Source organism: Tenrec ecaudatus, chromosome 7 (assembly GCF_050624435.1).
Source record: "Tenrec ecaudatus isolate mTenEca1 chromosome 7, mTenEca1.hap1, whole genome shotgun sequence".
Classification (NCBI taxonomy): domain Eukaryota; kingdom Metazoa; phylum Chordata; class Mammalia; order Afrosoricida; family Tenrecidae; genus Tenrec; species Tenrec ecaudatus.
In genome coordinates this window covers 23,012,263-23,022,506 of record NC_134536.1, presented here as the reverse complement: position 1 = coordinate 23,022,506, position 10,244 = coordinate 23,012,263, and positions in this window count along the sequence as shown.

The window sequence follows — 10,244 nt, the reverse complement described above, 5'->3', positions numbered from 1 at the left end:
GAATAAAATGATTAATAAAAATGTGGAAATTATACAACAATGTAAATAAATCATATGCAAATACATTTTTGCTGAAGGTAATTAAAAATTGTTATTACTGCATATCAACAGGAAATTGGCAGAAATTCAAGACAAATTCAGAGAGAAGTTGGAATGAGGGACATCATTGCTCATATCAGAAGGATCTTGGCTGAAGAGAGATAAGATCAGAAAGATGCTTTCTTGTGTTTCTTGAGTATGCAAAGGTATCTGACTATGTGCATCATAATGAAGTATGGATAATCTTGGGAAGAATATGCATTCCAGAGCAATTCATTAGCTCATGCTAAACCTGTACATATGTTAAGAGGCAGTCATTTAAACAGAACAACAGGATCGACAAGATTGTTTTACAAAGGAAGAGTGTATGCTAGGGATGTGTCTGTCCACCATACCTTGTTGATCTGTCTGCTGTGCACATTATTTGAAAAGCCAGACCAAAGGAAGAACACAGTGTCAGGATTAGAGAAAGACTCATTAACAGCCTATTCTTATAGACAGATGACATCTCCTTGCTTGTTGCGAACAAAGATGATTTGAAATACTTATTGATGAAGATCCACACTACCACCCACAGTATGGATTTCAACTAAATATAAAGAAAGCAACAATCCTCACAACGGAATCAATAAATCATATCATGGAAAGCAGAAGAAACACTGAACTTGTCAAAGGTTGCATTTTATTTGGATCCACAATCAATGCTCATGGAAGCAGCAGTCAAGGAATAAAGCAACATGTTGCACCAGGAAAATCTGCTGTGTAAGAACTTAAAGTGAAAAGGAGCAAACATATTACATTGAGACTAACATGTCCATGGCCCAAGCCATGGCATTTTCAATGGTCTTGTACACATATGAAATCTTGACAATAAATAGGGAAGATTGCAGAAGAATGGATTACCTTGGTCTATGGTGTTGGCGATGAATACTTAAGATGCTATGGATGTTCCTGGGAACAGAGGGTGGATCTCTTTGGAACCGAAGCAGTTGGCCTGATCCTCAGCAGGGAAAACGTTGTAGGAACTGTGCTTCAGAAGGGGAGACCCATCTCCAGGGGACCCTTTTACCTGCTTACCTACTTGGGGCTCTGTCACCACAGGTAACCTGAGAGCTGGACTGGATCCCCCATGCCTCTGCCCTATTTCTCTCTAAACCCTCTGCTCCATGTGGGATCCTTTCAGCTGTCCTGCCTCAGACTCCAGTCTCCTCAAGGAACTCTGGATAGAGGGGTACCCTTGCCCCCACTCCAGAGAGAGATCAATGGTAGATAATAGATAAATAGAGATACTGAGAAAGGGATAGAAAGATACATAGATAGATAGAGAGAGATAGGGATAGGTGGGTAGATAGGTGATAGTTGGATGAATGGATGGATGGATTGATGGATGGATGGATGGATGGTTATGGAGGTGGCAAGATCAATAGATGGGCAAATTGATGATGATGAAGATAGATAGATAGATAGATAGATAGATAGATAGATAGATAGATAGATAGAAATCGGTAGGTAGTAGATACCTAGATCTATCAGGGGAGAGATGGGGATAAATAGATAAAGGACAAGTAAATAGGTAGGCAGGTAGAGATAGAGAGAGCTTGAAAACTGAAAAAGAGAAAAGATGGAGAGACTCATCTCATTTGGATAAATTATCAGGAGAGATGAGTCCCTTGAAAAGGATATTTTGCATGAGGAACAAATATTGCACGAGACAAATACTATAAAAGCAAACACCAAGACAAAGGCAGGACACTGCTCTTAAGTCATCTAATCTTCTATGCCAGTTTCACAGGCAACAAAGTAGTATGTCTGCCTAGAGCTTATGAACCATTAAAAAGAAAATAAAGAAAGAAACTCACTGCCATTGAGTCAATGCTAACTTACAGCCACTATGTAGCACAGATAGACCTGCCCCTATGGGTTTCTGAGACTCTTACAGGAGTAAAAAAGCCCCATCTTTCCCCTGAGGAGAAGCTGGTGCTTTTACGTTGCTGACCTTGGAGTTAGCAGCCCACTGAAGAGTCACTATGCCCCTCTCAGCAACCATCATGAACCTTATAACTTGCCTTGATTTGTTCCTGTAAAAGCCACTCCCACAGCCTCAACTCCACTGAGTCAGTTTCCCATGATGCAGAGAGAGAAAAAAGACAAATCAGTTCCTGTCACACAACATTACTGTATGATCACCCCAAATTAATGGACACTCCTGCAAGAGTGATTCGTAAACCTTACTGGAAACTCATGCCAAGAAATGGTTGGGGGCGCCATGCCTGTCCCGGAGAAAGTGACTGCACTTCAGTCCGTGACAAACCAGGTGGGACAGCATGCCATGGAGAAAACCACTCAGTGTTTTGTACACAGACCACCCAAAGGAGAATAAGCTCTGTATCATAAACATAATCACACACTTGGGCCTGGTTTGTATTTAGCCCTTGATGGCCAAGGTCATGCACTATAGACAACCAGAACTTTAAACTCTGTCTGTTTGAAGTACATAGCATCCTTTATGGACCACACCAAAAGGATTCAATTTGGAATTACTACTAAGCAGATAAGACTTTCCCTTGATCACACTGGTAGAAGGGTTGAAGAAACTGAAATACTGCCATGTGCCTAAGGCTGACGTGCCTAAGGCTGACCTTGAGAAGCAGATGGCTACTATTGAAAGGAGATCAATGTGGAATCCACTGGACTTTAGTTCCAAATTCTTGCCTTGAGCGTGCCCAATGAAAGGCAAGGCAAGGCTACCAGAGACGTGCTATTTTCATACTCTCTTTGCCTTTTAATGTCAGGTATAGCCCAGTTCCGCCCCTGCAAATGAAAGTTTTAATGAAAGTTTTGCCCTATCTCCAGCCCTCATTGCTAGTATAAATAGTGTCCAGGCACCTATGTTGTTAATATGTACAAATCATCAACCCATGCCTTTGGTCTAAAAAATTGTCCTATATATGTATACTCTCTTTTTGTTGACAGTGTTTAAAATTCTATACCAATGTCTAAATTAATGGCAATATCAAAAGAATTATGATATGCCCTGCAGAGAGCACTTGTGATGTCTTCCAACAAAATTAAAATGATGTCTTTAAAGTGAGCCAGGGACATAGATAAACCATATACATATGAATGGATTTTGAGCTTGCACTTAATTATAATCCCAACCTAAGTACGACTAGTTCTTATGAGCTGCCATGCTAAATACTTGCACTGATGAAGTGATCACTGAAGACATGGGTGTTGCAGCGAAGTGTGGTGAAAGAAGCAGATGGTGCCCGGCTATCAGAAAGACTAGCATCTGGGGTCTTTCAAGGCTTGTTTTCAATCATCTAAGTGAGGTATCAGCTAAGAAAGAGCTCACCAGTATGTGTGATCCACAAATTGTAAATAACACAATGTAAACCCAGAGTAGGGAGCTTAAAATCAGAAGGCTGTGGATGACAGTGAAAGCCCAAAACCCATCTGCAGAGCTCATCATGCTTGTTAAGCCTCGGTGAATCCCCTCTGACAATGGACCAGAGACAGGAAAGTCCTCGTGACCACCACTGCAGGGTGAAGGACTGCAATTGTGATTAGGTCAAAATGTGACATCAGGTCATTGGTCTCTCTCTTGACCCATGTATAATGGCCTCAGTTTTCAATATTTTCTGCTCTGTTTTCAATTGAAGATTTTCTTGGTTTCATGGTGTCATTGTTAACGGGTTGTTATGTTGTATTCTGTTTTGAATTTCTAAGATTTTCTGTATATGAAACCTATAGAAACAACAACTGGATTAATAAATTCAAAGGGACATAACAGGGGAAGCGAATAGGAACTGGGAAGGTAACAGCGAGGTTGATGAGGAAGAATGTTCTGAAATTGATTGTGCTGATGGTTGCCCAACTCTTATGAATGGGATTGAACTATTGAAATATATGACATGTGGATTGTATGTAGGTTAAATTTAAAAAAATAAACAAAAATTTAGCAAAATAAAAATGGGAATTATGCATGGTAAAACAGAAGGTCAGAGAAACAGACGAACACCCTCAACATGATGGCTGGACACAATGGTTGAACAATAGGCTCCAACAATTGTAAGGATGGCACATGGTACTGGCTAATGCTTCATTTTATTATAGCTAGAGTCACTTTGAGTTAGAGAAGACTCAATAGCATCTAGAAAAGGAAACAGTTATTCATTTGTTAATATATGCATGCATCTAGATATTTCTTGGAGTGCAAAAAGTCCATTCCTAACTTGTCTTTTTGAATTTGTAGTTGTCATATCAGATGCTTATGTTTTTTGTGTAGTTTTATTTTAGTCTAAGGAAAGTCTCCAAGTTATTTCCGTGATTTAAAAGCCGAAGGTGAAGAAAAAAGATATAAGGTAGAAACTCCAAACATTCATTCCAAACATGTGGGTCTGTGTGTCTATGTACACTCCCACATACTCACTTGTGTGCTTATATATCTTGTGGTTCTGCTTACCTGGAAAGCCCTAAGACACACAATTATTTGTGTATCAATCACCATATGTTATAGTCCTCTGGGAGTGAACATCCGTCACACTTAAAATAGATTTGTCATACATTTGACATATGTCATGAACTTCCAGAGAATGAATGAATCTGTCTTGGAAGAAGTACAGTTGGAATGTGTCTTAGAAGGACAGGACGGTGAGTTTTGTCTCACAGACTTTGAGCATGTTACCTGGAGAAGAACATCATGCTTGGTAGAATAGAGGAAAAGACAATGGCGCTTTTCCACAAACTTTTTGAAGCTCATATACATACGCACATACATAGGCACACATGTCTATATATGTGTGTATATATGTATGCATATGCATATACAATGTTATATAGTATATAAAATTTAGGCCTATTTTGAGTGCATTGGAAGAAAGAACATAGATCTCTGAAAATGCCTGATACAGTTGGAAACCTTTCCATAGTTAGGAAATATCTCTCGGGACAGTCACTAGTTCCGTAGAAACTCGTACCAGCCCTTCAAGTGGAAAGAACATTCTGGTCGGTGTTGTTCTTGAATCCTGGGGGAACAGAGTGAAGAAGAGTGTGGTTTATAGTATAGAGTCATGTAAAGCAGGGGTGTCCAACTGGTGGCCCACGGGCCACATGCGGCCCTGAGGTAAAGTTTTGTGGCCCACAATGCTCTGAAATAAAATGAAAATACAAAAATGTATTTTGAAGAAGATAGCGCTTAGGGGAGATTGAGGCGATGCTGTACACACAATTCCCTCGTTACATTACAAGCAGTCTCACCATGGGAAAGTTTTGAAACCCTGCTATTCCCCATATTTTTGATTTAAAAGATTTTTATAAAAATTTTCATGTGAGAAAGAAATCAAATACTGTAAGTGAAATTCCCTAGAATTATGCCTGATGAGAAACAGCCACCCAATAAATATTTGTTTCCTTGTATTTCTCTTAATGAGGGTCTATGCATTCTGTCCCTTGTTTTCTTTAAAACACCAAAACGATTTTGGATCTGTACCACCTATTAAACTCTATCTGATGATTCGCTGAATATTTTTTTCTATATATATGAGTTGCACTGCTAACCGCAAGGTCAGCAGTTCAAAACCACCAGTCGCTCAGTTGGAGAAAGATGAGGGTTTCTGCTCCTGTAAGGAATTCCTATCTTGGAATGCCATGGGGGCAGTTTGATCCTGTCACAGAGGGTTGCTGTCAATTCTATTGCAGTGAGTTGGTTTGTAGGTGTATATATATATAGACATGAATAAAGCTATAAACACGTACCCACTATACCACCAGGGCTCCTCTTGTACACACACACATGTATATCTCATATGTCCCCACCCAACAGAACAAGGTACAGACCATGCCCCAAACTTACAATGACAAGTATGGTTGAGCACAGATGTGATGGCCAGTAAGTCTGTTGTGCTTATGCCATTATGACTTTGGAAAACAAAGGACAACTTGGCCAGCAAATAAATGAGATGGCAGATAACACAAATGGCAAAGAATAGGTAGGTACCCCAGGACTGTAGGGAAGTTATGGAGACCCTGCTTAGGGATCTTGGGGTATAGAGGAGAGATTACCATTATAGCAAGAAAAAAAATGTTCCTCTAGTGCCTTACCCAATGACCACTAACCACAAGGCAACAGTTCATAGCAGCTTACCTGTTGCTGGTAGAATATTGCTGCTCTCTGCTCCCATAAGAGCTCCATACTTGGAAACACACAGAGGCAGTTCTACAATATCTCACAGGGTCACTATGAGTTGGAATCGATTTGATGGCAGTAAGGTTTGCATGATGATGGATAATTTGGGGATAGGTATGGTGATTCCTAGGAAACCTGGCTTCATTCAGGAGAGGTCATGGTTCAGACTCACCAACTTCCTCCAAAGGAGACAGGAGAAGCTATCTGTTGAGGCTGCTGTTCCTGTAAAGATTCATGGCCTTGGAAATCCTTTAGAGGGTCCCTGTGAGCCACAGTGACTCTCTGGCAATGGGTTTCTTTCTGTATTTATGGTGCCATAGCTGAAGAGAGAAATTAAGATATCTATAATGAGTAAATTCATTTTGGACAAACTGAATATTGTTATGTTATTATTTGATACTGCTAGATTTTAAAGGAATGAGTTGGATCAGATTTCTTAGAATGGGCTTTTATATTAAATATCTTAAATATTTTTAGGATTAAGATTAATATACCTACTACCCATTGCTGTGAAACAGATTCTGATGCATGATGAGACCTTATAAGATAGTAGAAATGCTTGTTTACAAAAGTGTAAATCTTAAAGGAGCAGACAGTCACATCTTTATTCCCGTTGTATGGTTGGTGGGTTTGAACCATTGACCTTTGGATTAGCAATCAAGTGTTTATTCATTGCTGTACCAGGGCCCCTAAGATTAGTGTAGATAACCTAATATCGATGCTCATCAAATGTATTGCTACCAGGATTCTAGTTCATACTTGCACAAGTTAATAGAAAAGAGATTCACAGAGGATTTGGGTCTCATTAAAGTTGTTATTTCAAAGTCTATTTTAAAAATCCTTTAAAAAGCACAGTTATCTTTTCATTTTCCATGGAGTTTTTCTACTCCTATGTTTAACTCTTCTTTCAACTTTTTAAAAGGTAAGTACTTTAAAAGCATAATAATTTTTAAAATCGAATAGTCCCTTGACTATCCTTTGTTCCAATTTTGATTTGTTGATCCATTTAGTCTCCCAGAATAATATATTTTTATTGTCAATAAACAGAATCTCTTGAACACATAACCATGTGATTCAGAGGTTCCACATTAATGTTTATCCCTTAAATAGAAAGAAGATCTTTATTGTATTAGTCAGGGTCTTTCACCAAACTGTTTAAACGTATCTTCAACCCCACAGTTCAAGTGGGCATTTCTAAAAAATGCCTTTAACTAGATTTATTTACATGTTCTGTTTCTCAGTCAATGATAGTTCAGGTCATGATTCTGCGACTTTGCTATGGTCTCTCTCACCACCCTCTTGAGTGCTACCTTCCTGATTGCCACCAAGAAAATATTTCTAGATTGCATCTTACGTCCTAAAATCTTCTATGACCCAGCTACCAGGAAAGTCTATAATAAAGTGTGCTAACAGGGACACAGCATGGCTATCAGGGGGGCTGCTTTTATCTGAGGACAGATTTTAATTTCTGACTTTGAAGTCTCTGTTTAAATCCCCATCAGAAAAAAAAAATGCTGAGGTTGACCGAGTGGTTTTGCTCCATGAAAGCCCCCTCCACACTTGCATTTGGTTTATGTCTCACAGGGCCCCACAGGCAAGTTTTCTGACTTATTTCATTTTGAAGGTCCTTGGAATGTAACTGTTAAAATACTAGTATGCTTCACCCAGGTCAAAGGCACAGTTATTTAAAAATAAAGGTTAACTCTCTAGTCTAGACAGGCCCGTTCCTAGTGAGGTGTAAGATCCATTCAGAGGTCACTCAGACAAGTGTCCACTGCGGATTTGTCTCTATTCTGCGTTCAGGCTCTTCAAATTCTTCAGGAGACTGTTGTTAGCTACTATTGACTCAACTGCGAAACCTGGTGACCTTAATGCACAATAGAATTAAGCACTGCCCAGTCCTGAATTACTCTCAAAATCCCCCAAATCCCCAGTTGTGCCTATCATTTCCGACTGTCTTCCTGAGAGTTTCCATCATTCTCACTGGCTCTTGACTTCACAGACATAAAGTGTTCTCTAATGATCAGTCCCTCTTGATGATACATTCAGAGTGAGCAAGCGAGGCAATGTTCTATTATGATTAAGAAATTACCTTGAGCTGAATTTTGGAAGCAGATTGCCAGGCTTTTGTTCCTAGTCTTTTCTTACTTTGGAAGATCTGCTGAGACCTGTCCACATGGGGGAGTCCATTCGTACTTGAAATACTAGTAGCAGAAAGCAAAGTTCCTTGATGTATACCAGGGATAGGAGGGAGAGAGAGAAGGAATCACATCCCATATAGTAGTCACTTGCTACTTTTGGTAGTGGAAAAAGTGTGACCAAATATACATGGAGTTAAATAAAGACATTGAGAAGTTCAAGAAAAAAAGGGACAATTACCATAAATGCTATAACACAAAATTTACAGGAACTTAAAAAATTGTAAGCGATGTGTTGTTATGTTAGCTATAGATGTATATATGTGTATAGGGAGGTATATGTAAGTAAATGCATGTCTGTATACATCTATATGATCATCTGTAGGCATATGTATATTCATGTTTCTTTGTGTTGGAATGTCAATTAAAATATTGTCAGTAAATGGATACAATATTGGGAGTGCTCTTTCATTTATGCCAAGAATTTTGGAAGATAAGGCCGACCAATTGGAATAGATCTATAATTGTGCCCGGTTCAAAGGAAGGTGACCCGACAGAATGCAGCAATTAAGGACTCAAAGAGGAAACGAAACTATGAGCCCATACCAATCACAGGATCTTCTAACCTGAGACAGGGTGGAGCCTGACTGCTAATACTGGCAATTCTGACCAAAGATACTATTGAAGGGATCAGGGAGGATGGACGGAAATGTAAAACAAGATTCCAATTCCTAAAGCCTGTGCGACTGATAGAGACTAGAAAAATCCCCAAGACTATTGTCCCCAGATAGCCTTTGAGCACGGAATTGAAGCTACTTCTGCAGACTGCCTTACAGTCAAACAGAAGATGGGCTTACAAATAGACGCCAGTGCCCTTCAGTGACGCTCTCCCTTAAACAAGGAAGCCTATGAGACAGACTGGTCAATGTTTACCCAGAAGCAAAGGTGAGAAGACAAGGCTGGGAAAGGAAGCTAAATCAAAGAAACAGAATAGACAAAGAATGAGATTTTTGGCACAATGTGAAAATTGTAACCCATCGCATGGAACAATTATACATACATCCTTAAAGTGGAGCCTAATTTGCTGACTAAACTTTCACTTCTAACACACAAAAAGCCAAACAACCAGAGAAATGTCAGCATCACTGCGGTAGGAAGCCCCCACAGAACAACACACTGATGCATGGGTGGCAGGTGATGACCTTAGAAACCCGGTGCAGGGCAGCCGCCCTAGAATAGCTGCACGTAATTTCCCAGCTTCTTTTTTGCTACAGATTTTGTTTTGCTATTCCATTTTCCACCATTATGGTTCTTTGGCAGAGATGGACAGATAAGCTGTTGCCATGGAAGCAAGGTAATTGCTCAGAGACTTCATCCTGCATGGGTCATATTGAACTAAATGCTGTACAGTTTCATTTATTACAAAACACTTACAGGGAAATGTGATGTGTTTCATGATGTTAAAATGTTTGCCTCTTCAAAAAGCTAAGGAAAAATTTCTGATTAGAATAAATGCCACAGGGGATAGAAAACGTCCATAAAAAGTGATCTTAAAATAGCCCCAAGTAACTAACAACACACACAAATCAATAGTTGGATCACACAGGTCTTAACTTAGTAGAAGATGTCGACCCCTTGTCCCTCCGGGTCCCAGAGGGGTTTGCAGCTGTTGTACTTTGCTCTGAGGGACTTGGCTGCTGCCCAAGGGAAGGTGTTGCTCTAGACCAGTGGTTCTCAAACTTCCTAACACTGCGACCCTTTCATGCGGCGCCTCCTGTTGTGCTGACCCCAACTATAAAATTATCTTCATTGCTACTTCATAATTGTCATGTTGCTACTGTTCTGAATCGTCATGTAAATATCTGGTATGGAGGATGTAT